Source organism: Hordeum vulgare, chromosome 2H, assembly GCF_904849725.1.
Source record: "Hordeum vulgare subsp. vulgare chromosome 2H, MorexV3_pseudomolecules_assembly, whole genome shotgun sequence".
Lineage (NCBI taxonomy): Eukaryota > Viridiplantae > Streptophyta > Magnoliopsida > Poales > Poaceae > Hordeum > Hordeum vulgare.
Window position 1 is genome coordinate 306,429,384 of NC_058519.1, and position 16,504 is coordinate 306,445,887.

Below are 16,504 nucleotides of genomic sequence, written 5' to 3' on the forward strand. Positions count from 1 at the left end.
CACAGCTTGTGTTTTGCCTCTCCTGACTAAGTGAACATAAGTAAAAAATTAAGACCAATTAAAAAAATTGTGTGCTTATGATGCTTGACTTGATTGATCTTGCTTGTGTACTTGTTTGTGTTTTAAAATTTCACAAAATTCTCCTCCTCCCAAGACTCATCTCCTTGCTCTAAATCATTGCACAATGACCATTCCATGTGTATAGGACCTAAAACTATTTTTACAAAATATTATTTTTTTGCCAAAAAGTTTTAATTAATTCAAGCTTTCAAACCCCCATGAATTGAGGTTTGTACAAGTCCTCAAAATATGGAAGATGTTTTGCCCCAAATATTTTATTTGGATCCTATTATCACAAAACTTCTCAAAAGCCCAAAAATTGTTATTTTAAAAGTTATTCTCCTGTTTTATTTAAATATCTTTTTCTAAGGAAGAAATGGTATTTTATAAGGTAAAGTTATTTTTATGCTTAAAAAATACTTGAGAAAATTTAGGGAAACTTAATGGACATGTATTATCCATATAGAATAGTTTGAACACATGGTGATGTTCAAAATATTGGGCAAAACACTACAAAACCCTTTCTGCTCATTTCAAGTATTTGAAATACTTTTATAAGAAAGATTCTCAAATAATTTGAAGAATATTCTAGCATGTCACACATGACATATATGATGATCGTGCTAAGTTTGACCTCAATACAAATTGTTTTGGATCACGAAAATATTCCAAAACCCTCTTGGTCCAGATCCAAACTTGAGCAACTTTACACTGCCATGTACCTCCATTTCTGTTCAAAATTGTGCGCATTTTCTAATCCCCTTATCATACAAACACACCAAGTGGTGCCTCAAGGAGAACAGATACACTTGTCCAAATCCCCCAAACCCATTTTTGCTGATTTCTAGAATTGAGATTTTTTGCATTGCCAAGTTTCCTCAATTGGTCCCAAACTTTTTGGGCATGTTCTAATCCTCAAATAATGCAACCACACCAAGTGGTGCATTAGGGGGAATGGATTTGCATAACTAGATGTTAGGAAAATTAGTTTATGACTAATTCTAGGGATTTATAATGTTTGCACTAGAAACTTTCTTCAAATAATCACAAATTTGCTGGTCACTCTCATTTTTACGCACCAATTGATCCTGCTAAATCTCATGGAAACTAGAATCCATTTACATGCTGAAAACTACTACAAACGCCTTCTCGTGACAATTGGAAGTTGCTGTTTTGACCTCCTATACTATTCTCCTTGCCCCCAAATTTTTACCATGGCCACTTATATTTACCTTGCACCTCCAGTAAACTTGTCTTGGCCACACAGCTCCACACCTTCTTCTTCCCCTATTAGCTTTCCTTCTCAACTAGGACAACCCAACAATATCCTATGACTTTTCCTCTTTGTCTATTCCTTCCTGGGCCTAGTGGACACTGGTGGCCGCACCAAAAATGCCAATGCCATGCCGTGGCATGCCAAATGGGCGCTCTAGAGTGTGGTATAATACGCTCCTGCATTGTACTCGACACCCAATCGCCTTCCCCGACCACCTCGTGCTTCCCCTGCGCACTAGTAAAGGTCCCTCGGTGTCCGCGACATGCCATGGCCCTGTCCCTCTCCTCTCTCTCTTCCTCCCTTCCTCTTCCCGCACGTGCCAAGCGTCGCCGAGCTCGGCCAGTGAGCAAGCTCACACGTGTGATGCCCTAGCCCTGCCCCGCTCCCCCTCTCTCCCTGGTCGTGAACATGACCCACAAACACCGCCGACACGCCCCTGTATCGGGAGTGTCCATACCCCCGAGGCATTAGGCGCCTGATTCGGGAAGTCATTGGGGGACTGTGTTGATTATCGTTGTCGTCTCCCCAGTGCTGAGCGTAGGGCTACCACTAGACGTGGGGTGGACCCCTTCCGCGTCCTTGGGGGGCCCTAGGCGTATACAGCCTCGGCTCGTTATTACGTGAGAGTGTCACGGGATGAAGTAGGTTCCGAAAGGATTGAAGGACGATGTAGAGTTGTCGTGAGTTGGTGCAGGTCCCACGCGCTCGTACTCCTCAGACCGGTTGATGGCTTTTCTATTGGTCTACGTCGGCAGGATCCAGTCCCGCACATTTCCGTGCCACAATGAGGCACCTCATGGGGAAAGGCCCTGACCCGGGGGCCAAGTGGCTTTGTGACCGGTAAGGCTCCTGAGGCGTGATGCTTAGAAGCCCCCTTTGACGTTCGAGCAGCTCTGCATCGCAAGGATCCAGTCCCGCACATTTCCCAACCACCGTTGCATGGGACCGAATGAACGGATGTAGCCACGGGGTCGAGCCCTTCCACCCTTGATAACGACCGAATGACCATGGACGATATCTAGGGTGGCATGTGGCCTTATGACCGGTAAGGCCACCTGAGGCGCGATGCCCAGGATGCCCCTTTTGACGCTCAAGCGGTCCCCATCTCTTCCTGTTGGTTGTGGCCCTGGGGAGCTGCGAGGCGTCCCCAGGTCCCATGACGAGGCGTCGTGCACCGGCAGGAGCCCCCGAGCGGGGGCGGCGGGGGGGGGGGGGAGGGGGGGGGTAGATTGCCCAAAGATGCAAGCAAGGCAGGATGTCAGGTCATCGAATGGAGGCAGCAAAAGTTAAGGAAGCTTGCGCAAATGATAGACGGGCACAAACATGCCCTGGATATTTGAAGTTCCTGCGGTCAGCAGATGCTTCCTAATGCAGTAAACCTAAAAAATACCTCGAATGGCTTCTTTGTGCTGAAGGGGCGCCTTGCGGGGCCTGGCCGTCGGCGCGCACGCCTGCATCGTGGTTGCCCGGTTGGCCCGCGCCACTTGTGTTTCACTGCTGCATATAACTCATCCTCCTGAGGCATGGGGTTCGGCCCTTCGTAGTTCCTCTGCGGGGAAGGCAGCTGGTGCCATGCCGTGCGGCTTGGGGACGTCTCCCTGCCTGCGCCTCTTGGGCACGGCTCAAGGAGGAGCCCGAAAGCATTCCTCACTCCTGAGGAAGATAGTCCCCGGGGGGACGCTTGAGGCACTTCCTCGTCGGGAGGGTCAGGTGATGCCGCGTACTCCGGTACGTATGACTCCATGTAGGCGCTCGATCGTCCTCTGAAGCCGTTTAGTAGAGCGGCGGTGGCGATCCCTCTCGGCGGTGGAGGGGGATCCCCTTGGCCTTGCTGCTCAAAGATCTTCCGGCGATAAGCCTCCGCGCGAAGTTGCTTGTTCCTGTTGTTGCCGTTGGTTGGTCCCGGCGCCGCTCGGTGCTGACTCCCCGCTTGGTTCCCCGACATGTCTCCGTTGTTGTAGTTCGCTCGCGCCGACTCCTCCGCCTTCTGCTGGCTGCGCCGGAGGGAGCGCTCCTGTCTGGCCGCTCCGGACAGTTAGGGGGCCGACCTCGTCTTGGTGACGCGCATCGGTGTGCGCATCGATCATCCCGCCGTTCTCCTCACACCCCTGGTGGACGTTAGCGTGATGCGCCTCGGGGCCGGCCGCCGGAACCTGGAGGAGGAGGAGGGCCGCATGTGGCGCGTCTCCTTCGACCCCGCCCAGTGTGGTAGGGGCCCCATTGCTCGCCGCCCCGAGGACCGACATGAGGTGCGAGCTCCCGGCGCCTGACGCCTGCGGCCTTGAAGAAGAGCGGGGTTGGATGGTCTTCTGGGCGATGGCGATCAGCTCCATGATGTGGTCTGCCCAGGCGTTGAAGCCGACTTGCGTCGGTTGTTGGCGGAGCATCTCGCTCGCCCTCTGCAACGTGCCATGCACGCCAAGGTCCCTCAAGTTGATTCGACGCGTTGTGGGTGCTGGGTACGCCGCCCAGCCGTCGTGCGCCTGGGTGGCGTGGGTGGTTGCGATGGTGGAGATGATGTTATTACCTGGTACGAGCCGCCTCGTACCACAACACCGGTATGCGTGCTTCTAGCCCATGTAATGTGGCGGTTGGAGGCTAGCTCGACGAGGCTCGAATAAACTGGTTGGGCGCCGGCCATCGGAGCACCAAGCGTAGGGAAGATGAAGCTTGGAGAAGATCTTAACACGCCCCGACCTGCCGTGCTAAATGTCGGATTTCGGGCTCCACAGAACCCTAAAGATTCGAACTCAGGGGCGTGTACGAAGATCTCTCACGGCCTAACCTCGCCTAGCATGCTACTCAATGGGAACGGAGAAGAACTCACTCGATAGTGAGGGAGACACATAACACAACAATTTACCGAAGTTTGGGTAGCTGCGAAGCGTAAAACCCTACTCCTGTTTTGGTGGATTGCCTCTCGTGGGGGGAGGACTGGAGGATGAACTTGTATAGTGTTCTCCGACCTTCTGCGGCTAGGTTGCCTTAGTGGTGTGAAGATGGGTGAATGAATGGTTCGGGGCAGGCAGGATTGGATCCCCCTCTACAAAGTAACCTATCTTCTATTTATAATGGAGGCCCTGGTCCTTTTCTCTTATTGTTTTGGCGGGAAGGGATCCCACAATGGCCAATTTCGGAGGGGGACACGGAACATGCTTCCCCTGTCCAAAAGTGGTCTTCGTGTGCAAAGTAGCTGCAAGCGCTGCAGGGGCTGGCTCAGGGATGACTTTTGTCCTGCCGGCGGGCAGCCAGGGTCTTGTTGCACCAGAATGGAAACCTTTACGAGATGCCTTGGGAACCTGGGTTCGTCCTTGCCCCCTTTGCACAAAAGGGGAAACTGCTCCGTCTTGCAGTCCGCTGCTCACCTGTCCTTCCCTTGCGTCATCCTTGACTTCTAAGGCTCGGCCTCGCCTCGGAATATCCACCTCTCCAGAAGGGTCCTGACGAGGCCCCTCGCAGGTCATGATGTTGTTCCTCCTCGCGAGGCTTGGCCCCTCGCGAGGGCCTTGTCTTGGGTGGTGCCGGGCCCGTTGGTTTTAGGTTGATGAAGTGCGCCAGCCCTAGGCCGCAGGCAGGCAGGTCTGGGTACCCCCATTCCTAGAACGTCGACAACCTAATTAGTGCTATGTCACGCATTTGTGTTGCGTTGTTCCAAAACATGGGTTCCTTGTCAGTATATTCAGAGTACACATTGGCTTGCCACTGGTTATTTTATTGGCCAGGCATGAAAGTACATGATATTATGAAGAGTAACTTGGTGACGTATGTGCGATCTAGGATGCTTCCCAGTCAGAATGTCTATAGGATGCCATGGGTTCACGCTATCGATGAAGATTTCCACTTCAAATATATGAAGACTTGGCCATAAAAACCATATTTGAGTAAAACGGTATGTAATGGATGTAAGGCTCTTGTTATTCAATTTTTGTGTGTTTAATAAGCATTGATCTTTGGGATCACTGTGGACGTACATTCGGTGATCTCGACTTATGAGTCGAGGTCCCCACATTAATTTAACAATGACAATTTGTCTGATTAGTTGTTACTTTCTCTACAACCAAAACCATGAATTTATCTATATGACGTAACTATTTGATTAAATGCTAATGTACTCTAGTTAGTTAGTTTGGGTAAGACGAATTTCAATAACTATGTTTATGTTGCTTCTATTTTCTCAATCTTTCTCTTGACATGCCGACGTCATATATTATGTTGCATATTATCATTGAATTCGCTTGATGATATGTGCATATCTGATAGGTATATAGATCATCATTGTCGATGTGGTATGCTGTCTACATAGGGAGGGTTTCAGCAGTGTATGAGGAATGTACACACTATCAGGCCCAAGTGTATCGCTTCCCAAGTGGCAGCCAGAAAGGGTTTGATAGAAGAACCGAGGCGAACGCTAGGGCACGAGAGAAATCAGAACCAACACCTTAAGAAGTACTACATAATCCCGCTTTTGCTCATTGTGGTCAGCCTTCTCTCGTATGCGATCAGATCATAGCTAGGTTATATAGATGATGAAACATGAGTGGGACCATGGTTAGTTGCATGTATTCGAGACTTGTAATAACATGTATCGCTATATCTTGGAGACATGAACATGTTCGACCATTAGTGATGATGATGGTATGAGATGAAATCGATGCTTTTATCCATCGATGCTGACGATTAGATATTTTGGTATCATATCTGTTTGAGTGAATATGCATGTTGTTATTGTATAGAAGTTTTATTTATTTTAATAGAGGAAAAACTGCTAAAAATAGCATAAAACGCTAGTAGTAGCGCTGGTCATAGGATTTCCAGCAGCGCGTGTTTAACAATAGCGCTGCCAGTCCATACACGCTACACATAGTTAGTAGTAGTGCATGTATAAGGACAGCTACAGATATGTGAAATTAACAGTAGTGCTGGTCAAGAAGCGCGTTACTACTAAAAAATTAGCTATAGTTCCATAGCAGTAGCGCGCCTACCAGTGCTACTCGTAGCTAAAAACCTCACGCTACTGGTGGGGTTTTCCCTGGTAGTGATTGTTTTTAAATACATACCACCTAGTTTCACTTACCAACAAAATAAAAATTCTTTTATGATTTAAGACATTAATTTTGGCATGACTCACATCATTCTAAAGAAGGAGCGGATGATGCTTTTAGACGTTGTGTACGTGAGCATGAAGAGTAACAGATCCTACGGAAGTGTCATTATGAGGCCTACGGAGGGCACCACACCATTAATAGAACTAAAGACACGATATTACAATCTGGTTTTTATTGGCCTACTCTTTTTAAATATGCTCGTAAGTATCTCGTCTCATGTGATGAATATCAAAGAATTGGTAACATTGGTAAACATCGGAAATGCCTATGAATTATTCACTTGCAATTGAACCATTCGATGTTTGGGGTTTTGATTATATGGGCCCTATTCCTTCCTCTAATGGGTACACTCGTATTTTAGTAGTTGTTGATTACGTTATTAAGTGGGTAGAAGCTATTACAACTAGTAGTGCTGATCATAATACGTATATTAAAATGTTTAAAGATATTTTCTTCCTCAAGTTTGGAGTCCCTAGATACTTGATGACTAGTTGTGGTTCACATTATATTCATGGTGCGTCTCAAAATTTTCGAGCTAAATATGATGTTAAAACATAGAATTACATCACCTTATCATCTTTAGTATAGTGACCAAGTTTAATTGAGTAACCGGGAAACAAAAATAATCTTGCAAAAGAGTGTTAATAGATCTAGAAAGACTTGGTCTTAGAAACTAGATGATGCTTTATGGGCTTATATAATTGCTTATGAAAACCACATGGGAATGTCCCCCTATAAAATGGTCTATTGGAAAAGCATGTCATTTACCTCTTGATTCAGAACATAAAGCTTATTGGGCAATTAAAGAACATAACTATGGCTTTACACTCGCCGGTGAAAAGAGGCTATTTGAAATTAGTTCACTAGACGAATGGAGGACACAAGCTTATGAAAATGCCAAGTTGTTCAAAGTAAAGGTTATAAGATAGAATGGCAAAGGATCCAAAAATGATGACATAGTTCTTTTGTGCAATTCTCATTTTATATGTTTTGCAAGCAAGCTTCTCTCCAAACGGGAAGGCCCTTATGTTGTCAAGGAGGTCTATTGCTCTCGTGCTATCAAGATTAACTATGAGGGCAAAAATCCAATAGTGGTAAATGGGCAAAGAATTATACACTATATCTCAGGTACGCGCGTGAATGCTGAAACTAATATTATTGAAGTTATGGCTTCACAAGAACTCATAAGAGAGACCTTGTGGAACACTCCAGAAAGCAAAAAAGGGGTAGGTACGTGATACGGTAAGTAAACCAACTCCAAAAAAAGTCCTAATTTTTTTTTGTTGGTTTTGGTATTTTTGAAAAATTTAAAAAATAAGAACGGGTCAGGGGGACCCACGAGGGAGGCACAAGCCAACAGGGTGCACTGAGCCCCCTCGGCATATCCCGATGGCTTGTGGGCCCCTCGTGTGCCCCTCGCACAACATTTTCTTCCTAGAAATGTATTCGGAGCTAAAAAATTATTATATATAATTCTATCTATTTTGACCACCGTATTGTGAGTTTCTCCTCTATTCTTCTTTTGCGTTGTTTTTCTCACAAATCTAAATCGCCATGGTGTCATCAAGTTCCACCAAGGACAACTTTTACGAGAAGGTCATCAACCCCTACTTATCGGAGGTGATGAAGCACCTTCAAGCCATTTAGATTTTTGAGGGGGTGCTCCACATCCACGATGTCCAAGGTCCCAAAAAGGAGGGGAGCAAGAAGGTCAGGCTTGCAGCAGTGGAGCAGGAGATCTTCTAGTGCTAAGGGATGGTTGAACGTGGTTTGAGTGCTAATCAGTCTATGATCACGGACTTCATCTGGAAGAACAAGATGGACACTAGGAATGTGGGAGAGGCTCTCTTCAAGCTTCCAGAGAGGATCAAACATGTCCAAGCTCAAATCTTTGACCTGCAAAACCAAAATTGTGAGCATGAATCGAGGTTTAAGAAGATGGGAACCTCTCATGATTTCAGGATTCCGGAGACAAGATTCTCTTTCTATGATGGTCAGCTAATGCCTTGGAAGACGGAGCACTACCTCATCACCACCATCACCCAGGAGGGACGTTTGAGTATATTTGTATGGGCACCACCCTTAGCTTGTTCCAAGCTTGGGGGAGGTGCCCTGGTATCGTATTACCATAACTATCACCATTATCATCTATATTAGTTCGATTCTTCATATGTCGTGATTTAGAGAAATAAAATTTCGTACTTGCTTTGCTTAGAGTTTTTATTTGAGACCTATCTATCCTTGTAATCGATTATGGGAGTCATATAATAAGGATTAGTCGAGTTCGCTTGCTTTACTCTCATGCATCAATCATAGCAATGGAATAAAAGAAATAGAAAAATTATAGGCTAATTCTATGGGGGAGTAATGACTTCACATATAAAAAGCATAAGTGATAAAAAAATTGGGAGTTAAGAAAAATAGTTTTATTAGTTTATACAATCCATATAAATTATGATAGAGAAGAGGAAATTCACATGCAAATACACTATCTTGGACTTCTTTTATGATTGTGAGCCCTCACCAAATATTACATAATGATAAAGTGTTGATGTTGGACATGGAATACAACGTAATGATCATGATTGTCACATGCACATGGAAGTCATATGGTCATGGATCCTTTAACATGTGGTGCTTGCTTTAGACCTTTTGCTAGGGAAAAAAATTCTGCACTAAGTAAAGATACTACTTGTGCGTCCATAACCCTTTAAACCAAGTTTATTTCCACGAGAGTCCTCCATACCTACCTATGAATTGAGTAAGATCCTTCAAGTAAGTTGTCATCGGTGCGTGAAGCAATAAAAAATGGTCTTAAATATGTATGATATTTTATTTTAAGGGAAAATAAGCTTTGTGCGATCTTGTGATGGCAAAGAAATAAAAGCGACAAACTGCAAAATAAAGTTTGCTATCATAAGGGGCAATATGAAGTGATGTTACTTTACATTAAGAGTTTGCACGCCCCAAAATTAAAATGTGCCTCACAACCTTTGCTTCCCACTATGAAGGGCCTACCTTTTACTTTCATGTGTTTACTTTAATGAAATATTCAATAAATGTTTATACCTATTCCTACCTCTCAACTCTTTAGTTGGCAAGCATCATGTGTCGGAGAAAGATATATATATATATATGTATATATATATATATATGTATATATATATATATATATATATATATATATATATGTATATATATATCCAGTTGGATGTAGGTGATCATGATTCATTATTGTTGACCTTATCCTTGAGGTAAATGACGTGGGTAGGAAAAGCAATAAAGCCTCCATCTTCCTATGTGTATAATGGGAACATTAGCTCAAAAAATATGAAATGAGTGTCAGCAATCATAGAAGACTGAATGATATTTGAGTATGTAAACTTGCTAGAATTAAAGCTCTTACATACACTTTTCTCTAGAATATGATGAATTGTGATTACCTCAATGACTAAAGACATAGTATGTAGATTGTCAATAAAGTTTGTGGTTCATACTTCAACAATTGTGAATAGATTGTTACTTGTTTATGATAAGCTATATGATGAAAAAATTGCTTCTATTCTAATGTTCATGGTGATCTAATGATCATATTATGTTTTTATCGACACCTCTCTCTCAAATTATGTTGTCATTATAATCGAGTTCGGCTTTCGCTTGAGGAAAAGCGAGGTTTATGTTTGGGGGAGTTGACAAATCCATTTTGCAATATAAATTAGTATTGATATTTATGTTATTCATGTCCATTATTTCTCATTATGATACAATTTTGTGGGGACCCTGGCTCAAAACTCGTGATCACCGAATGCAAATACACTATCTTGGACATCTTTTATGATTGTGATCCCTCACCAAATATTACATAATGATAAAGTGTTCATGTTGGACATGGAAGACAACGTAATGATCATGATTGTTACATTCACACAAAAGTTATATGACCATGTATCCTTTAACATGTGGTGCTTCCTTTATACCTTTTGCTATCCAATTTTTTTTGCACTAAGTAAAGATACTACTTGTGCATCCATAACCCTTTAAAACCAGTTTATTTCCATGAGAGCCCTCCATACCTACCTATGGATTGAATAATATCATCGGTGCATGCGGCAATAAAATTTGCACTTAAATATGTATGATCTTTTATTGTAATAGAAAATAAGGTTTGGACAAATCTTGTGATGGCAAAGAAATAAAAGCGACAAACTACAGAATAAAGTTTGCCATCACAAGGGGCAATATAAAGTGATGTTCCTTTACATTAAGAGTTCGCACATCCCAAAATTAAAAGGCGCATGACAACCTTTGCTTCCCACTATGAAGGGCCTATCTTTTACTTTCATGTGTTTACTTTAATGCAAGAGTCGATAAATAGTTATCCCTATTCCTACATATCAACTCTTTAGTTGGCAAGCGTCATGTGTCGGAGAAATATCCACATATACATATATATATATATCCAGTTGGATGTAGGCGATCATGATTTATTATTGTTGACCTTATCCTTGAGGTAAATTAGTTGGGTAGCAAAGACAATAAAGCCTCCATATTCCTATGTGTCTAATGGAAACATTAGAACCAAAAATATGAAATGAATGTTAGCAGTCATAGAAGACTGAACGATAGTTGAGTATGTGAACTTGCTAGAATGGAAGCTCTTACATATACTTCTCTCTAGAATATGATGAATTGTGATTACCTCAATGACTAAAGGTATAGTATGTAGATTTTCAATAAAGTTTATGATTCATACTTCAACAATTGTGAATAGATTGTTACTTATTTATGAGAAGCTATGTGATGAAAAACTTGCTTCTATGTTAATGTTCATGATGCTTTAATGATTTTATTCAGTTTTTGTCGACACCTCTCTCTCAAATTATGTGGTCATTATAATCGAGTTCGGATTTCGCTTGAGGACAAGAGAGGTCTATGCTTGGGGGAGTTGATACGTCCATTTTGCAATATGAATTCTTATTGATATTTATGTTATTCTTGTCCATTATTCCTCATTATGACACAATTTTGTGGGGACCCCGGATCATAAGTCATGATCACCGAATGCACATGTACAGTGATCCTAGAGAACAATGCTCACTAGACACATAGAAGCTAAATAGCACGAGTCTTACATCCATACATATTGTCTTACAGAAATATATGACCATTGGTGAAGGCTTACATAGATAGGGCCATGAAGGAAAAAGAGCAAACACAACTAGCAACGAAAATCTTGAAAGAAAGAGTGAGCCCATGCCATCTGCATTAACCCTACACTCATTATGAATGGGAAGCGTCCTCATTCACATGTTCGTCACCAAGGTGTTCTTCACCATATTCCCGCTCTTCCATGCCTGGGTAACTAAATAACGAGAGGCTAGCTAATGAGTACTTTGAATGTACTTGCAAGCAACCCATGTTCGAAACGAGGCATAACAATGTATGATATAACACTAAGTAGGTAAGTCACAGAAAGATAATTTTGAGTGCAATGACATGTTCAAGCAACTTTTAAAAAACATGAATCATGAGGTTGTAGATATCCGTATCAATAGGCTACATATATCAATATAAACGGAGTATCTCATCTCTAGTATCATCATCTCATCAAGTGATCTGTCTTAGATCAAGTAACTCATTTATTTCACATACACCATGTTTTGAGAAAATATCGTATATAGTTTACGCATGGCCACCAACTATCCATGACCATGGACATGGCTATTCGAATAGTTTTACACTTCGCAGAGGTTGCACTCTTTACCCACAAGACTCGTGGAACTTCCGTGTCATCCATGACTCGTGATATATTACATACCAAAGTTAAGCCCCCGAACAATGTATTTCGATTGACAACATTAAGCAAATAGTCCACTCGTTGGTCGACGTCCTCATGATGTGCATCATACGAGACTCACTCAAGATCGTACCGTCCATGAGGGGACGCAATGGTGTGCCCGGTATCTATAAAAACAACCCATGGTTGCCCTACCTGGCATCATGCCATATCGAGAGTGTGACTCGACTCTCTAGCCACTAGTAATGTGGGCTCTCTACTAGCATTGACCAAAGTAATCAATAAAGCCCGGTCCCACAAGGGGTATCGTGGTCGCACATATAAGGTTGGTACGGTCAGCAGATCTTCAATCTCTCAATTTTCAAAAACACACACACAACTTGCATCGGTACACCACTTCTTTATCAAGTGGTTACCTAGCTCAACATCATTTCCCTCGAGCATTAGTGGCACCCGACGGCGTTTTCGAAAAAGTCTTTGAAAGCTCTTCTGTTTCCAACAGCATGCATATTCCCGTCCCACATGTGTAGCACCTAATCATCCTATATACTTCCCACCCACACAACTCTAAGCAAAAAGTAGAGTTATGTTAATGAAAGTATCAACGAGGAAGGTAACGGATATTACCCACCAAAGTAGTCACCGTTTGATCATGATTTAATGCAACAAAGTAATGTGCTATATGACATGCAAAAAGGGGTTTCTTAGACATGGTCAAAGGGTTGCTTGCCTGGCTCAACAATGTCTTCGGGGTCTTCAAATCGTTCTAGTCCAACTTATTCATCAACCACGTAATCTATCATCACAATATAACATGCAAAAGTAAGGCCATGGTATAAAACAGGAAAAATACATCCCTCCTAAAAATGTCAAATCATTTTTTGTAAATACTAGGGTGAAAACTTACATTGCCAAAATTATTAGTTTTTTGTTTTGGAGTGTCAGAAGTAGTGAAAAAGCATTTCAATAGTGTTTTAAGAATACTTAAAACAGGTTCTGAAATAGAAACAATACTTAAAATATTTTCCAAATGGTGCACAAGTGGAATCTTTAAATATGTGGGATTATTATAAGATTTTGGGAGGTGGAATATTTGGATTGGAACAAATAATTAATATTGTAGAGATTTTGGAAAACACCTAAAGAAACAAAAACAAAAAAGGCACTAGGCCACTGGGCCAAAACTGTTGGAAGAGCCGTACGAGTCGACAAAATATGCCCGGATGAGCTAGGTGCACACCTTCCTGGGTTTAAACCCGACAGGCAGGGACCAGCCACCAGAGACAGAGGGAGCTGAGGATGACTGGTGGAGCCCACTTGTCATCTCCAACCTCATGGTCAGGGGAGGAGGCGAGCTCACCGCGGTCACTGGGGGCACGACAAGGCGAGCTAGAGGCAAAAATGGACTCATGGCGACATCGCCATTCAGATAGTGGTGGAGTTGGATGGAGAGGAGCGGTGGTTTGTCGGCGACGAGGAAGCCACGACAGAGGGTTTCAGGGGAAGGTCGCCACTGACGGTTCATTGCTAAAAATGAGTGGGATAGAGAAGGGAAATGGTCAGTGGTGAATGACGGTTCTAGGGAGAGGGAAAGAGGGATGGAGGGGGCTTATACCCGAAGATCGACGACGAGCCGAAGCAAGGGAACTCAGCTTAATCCCAAGGAGAGGGGCACTCTAGTGCCGAACATGTGAAGCTGACGTACTATTAGTAGATGGAGAGGGAGTCCACGAGGGAGGAGAGGTCTCAATGAGGCATCTTATAGGCGAGCGCTTGTGCACAATGGGCATGGTCCATTGGAGTGGCTCTGCAGGCCGTGTGAGAGCTTTGTTTCATGTCATGGGCGTTGGAGGAACTGGTCTACGACCATATGATTGAACAAAAGGAGCGGGGGAGGAGCGAGGGGCTCGCGTTTTGTCGGATTTCGGGCTCCACAAAACCCTAAGGATCCGAACTCAGGGGCGTGTACGAAGATCTCTCACGGCCTGACCTCGCCTAGCTCTCTACTCAACGGGAACGGCAAAGAGCTCACTTGATGGTGAGGGAAACACATAACACAACGGCTTACCCAGGTTCGGGCTGTTGTGAAGCGTAAATCCCTACTCCTGCCTTGGTTGATTGCCTCTCATGGAGGTTGATGGATGAACTAGTACAATTCTTGGGCACCTCCGAAGGCTGGATGGCCTTGCGGGGTGCTAGTGGGTGAATGAATGGTTCGAAACTCAGATCCCCCTCTACGAAGCAACCTATCCTCTATTTATACTGGCGGCCCTGGTTCTCTTCCCTCATAGTTTCGGCGGGAAGGGATCCCACAACGGCCAATTTCAAAGGGGGACACAGGAACATGACTCCGGTGTCCTAAAGTGGTCTTCTCCTGCAAAGTAGCTGCCAGCATTGCAAGGGATGGCTCGGGGATGACGTCCGTCCTGCTGGCGGGCGGCGAGGGTCTTGTTGCACCAGAATGGAAACCTTTAGAAGATGCCTTGCGAACCTGCGTTCGTCCCTGCCCCCCTTTGCACCAAAGGGGAAACTGTTCTGCTCTGCTGTGTGCTGCTCGCCTCTCCTTCCCTTGCGTCACCCTTGACTCGTGAGGCCGGGCCTCGCCTTGGAATATCCGCCACTTTGTAGGGGTCCTCAGGAGGCCCCCTGCGGGTCTTGATGTTGGTCCTCTAGAGAGGCTTGGCCCATCGCGAGGGCCTTGTCTTGAGTGATCCCGGGCCCGTTGGTTTTAGATCAGTGAAGTGGGCCAGCCCTGGGCCGTAGGTAGGCTGGTCTGGGTACCCCCATTTCTAGAACACCGACAGTAGCCCCCGGGCCCAAGGAGCATCGTGGTTGGCTTCTTGGCAAATCCTGGAGGGCAGCGTCAAGCACCACGGGTCCTAAACGCATGCGGGCCAGGCCTTTAAACGGCGGACCTGTCTTCTTTGCATGGGACTCCTGACCTGCGCCTACATGCCTCCCCCTCCTCTTCCCAATTCTGCCGCTGGTTCTTCCTATCATCCACCGCGCACCGGGTTGCCCTACCCTCATTCTTCTCGCGATGTCTCCGAAAGGTCCGCCTCGGCCCGCGCTGGGCCGGTCAACAATGGTGAGATGGTGTCCCCCGTGGTTCCTCTTCATATCCACACCCTTCTGTTTGGTGTACTGCCGCCATTCTCAAGCTTCCTCGGTGCAGTGCTTTCACATTACCAGATCGACGCGCTCCATCTTGACCCCATCTCTCTGGTTCTCCTTTGGGCCTTCTTTTTCTTGTGCGAGGCCTTTGTTGGCATCTCCCCCTCCGTGGTGTTGCTCCACCACTTATTCTCCATCGAGTTGATATTCGCGGAGCAGTGCTCTGGATGTGTGTCCTTGAAAGCGGCCGACGCATCGGTCCGGGGGGCCCTTGGCGCCGAGCTCCTCCCCGAAGCAGAGGGGTTCCGGTGGCAGTGGGTGCAGGTTGAGACTGTCGAGACCAGGGCCCTGTTCCAGCACCCATCGATCCCTGCAACGCCAAACCAATGGTGGTTGCACGAGGAGCTCGATGATCCTCGACTCACACCGGTCCTGACCCGGCTGGAGAGACTGAAGCAAGCGGGGGTGACGATGGCGATGGTGGTGCGGGAATTTGTCTATCGGCGGATTGCTCCTCTCCAGCGCCACTCCCGTCTGATGTGGTCCTATACAGGACCCCGAGACCCGATGAGGATCTAGATCATGCCTCTTTCCTCCGAAGTCTTGTGCGTGCTGCTCCGATAGCTGACTCGTGGCAACCCCGACAAGCTTCCCCGGAATGGCTTCCTGTTATATAACTTCAAGGCCCCGAAAACTCTCATCGCGGAGATGCCGCGCTTCGATGAGTGGGGGTTCCTCCCTAGGAGGGAGGTGGCCCTCGGGGGAGGGGGGGGGGGTTCGACCCTTGGGACTCAGGCCCACGAGAACCCTGGTCGTGTCGCCCCCTTTGCAGTCAGAGCACATGATGCATCATCGCCTATACCACCGGCCCTTACTCCGGGTCGAGCCGGGGTCGGCGGTGGCGACCGGTTGATGGTGGAGATTGGCACCCTACCCTCGGGCTTCAGCCGAGGGCCGCTGAGCTCCCTTGCTAGGCCGCCCACACCGGCCGAAAAAGAAGATCGCCTGGGGGCAGCTGCCCCCAAACTCGACGGGCTCCGTTGAAGAAGAGGTGGATCGCCATAGATGAGTAAGCATCCTTATCCTCCTTCGTCCTTTATTTCCGCATCTTCCTTCTAAGACTTTGTTTTGGAGGCTTCCCACCGGAGACGG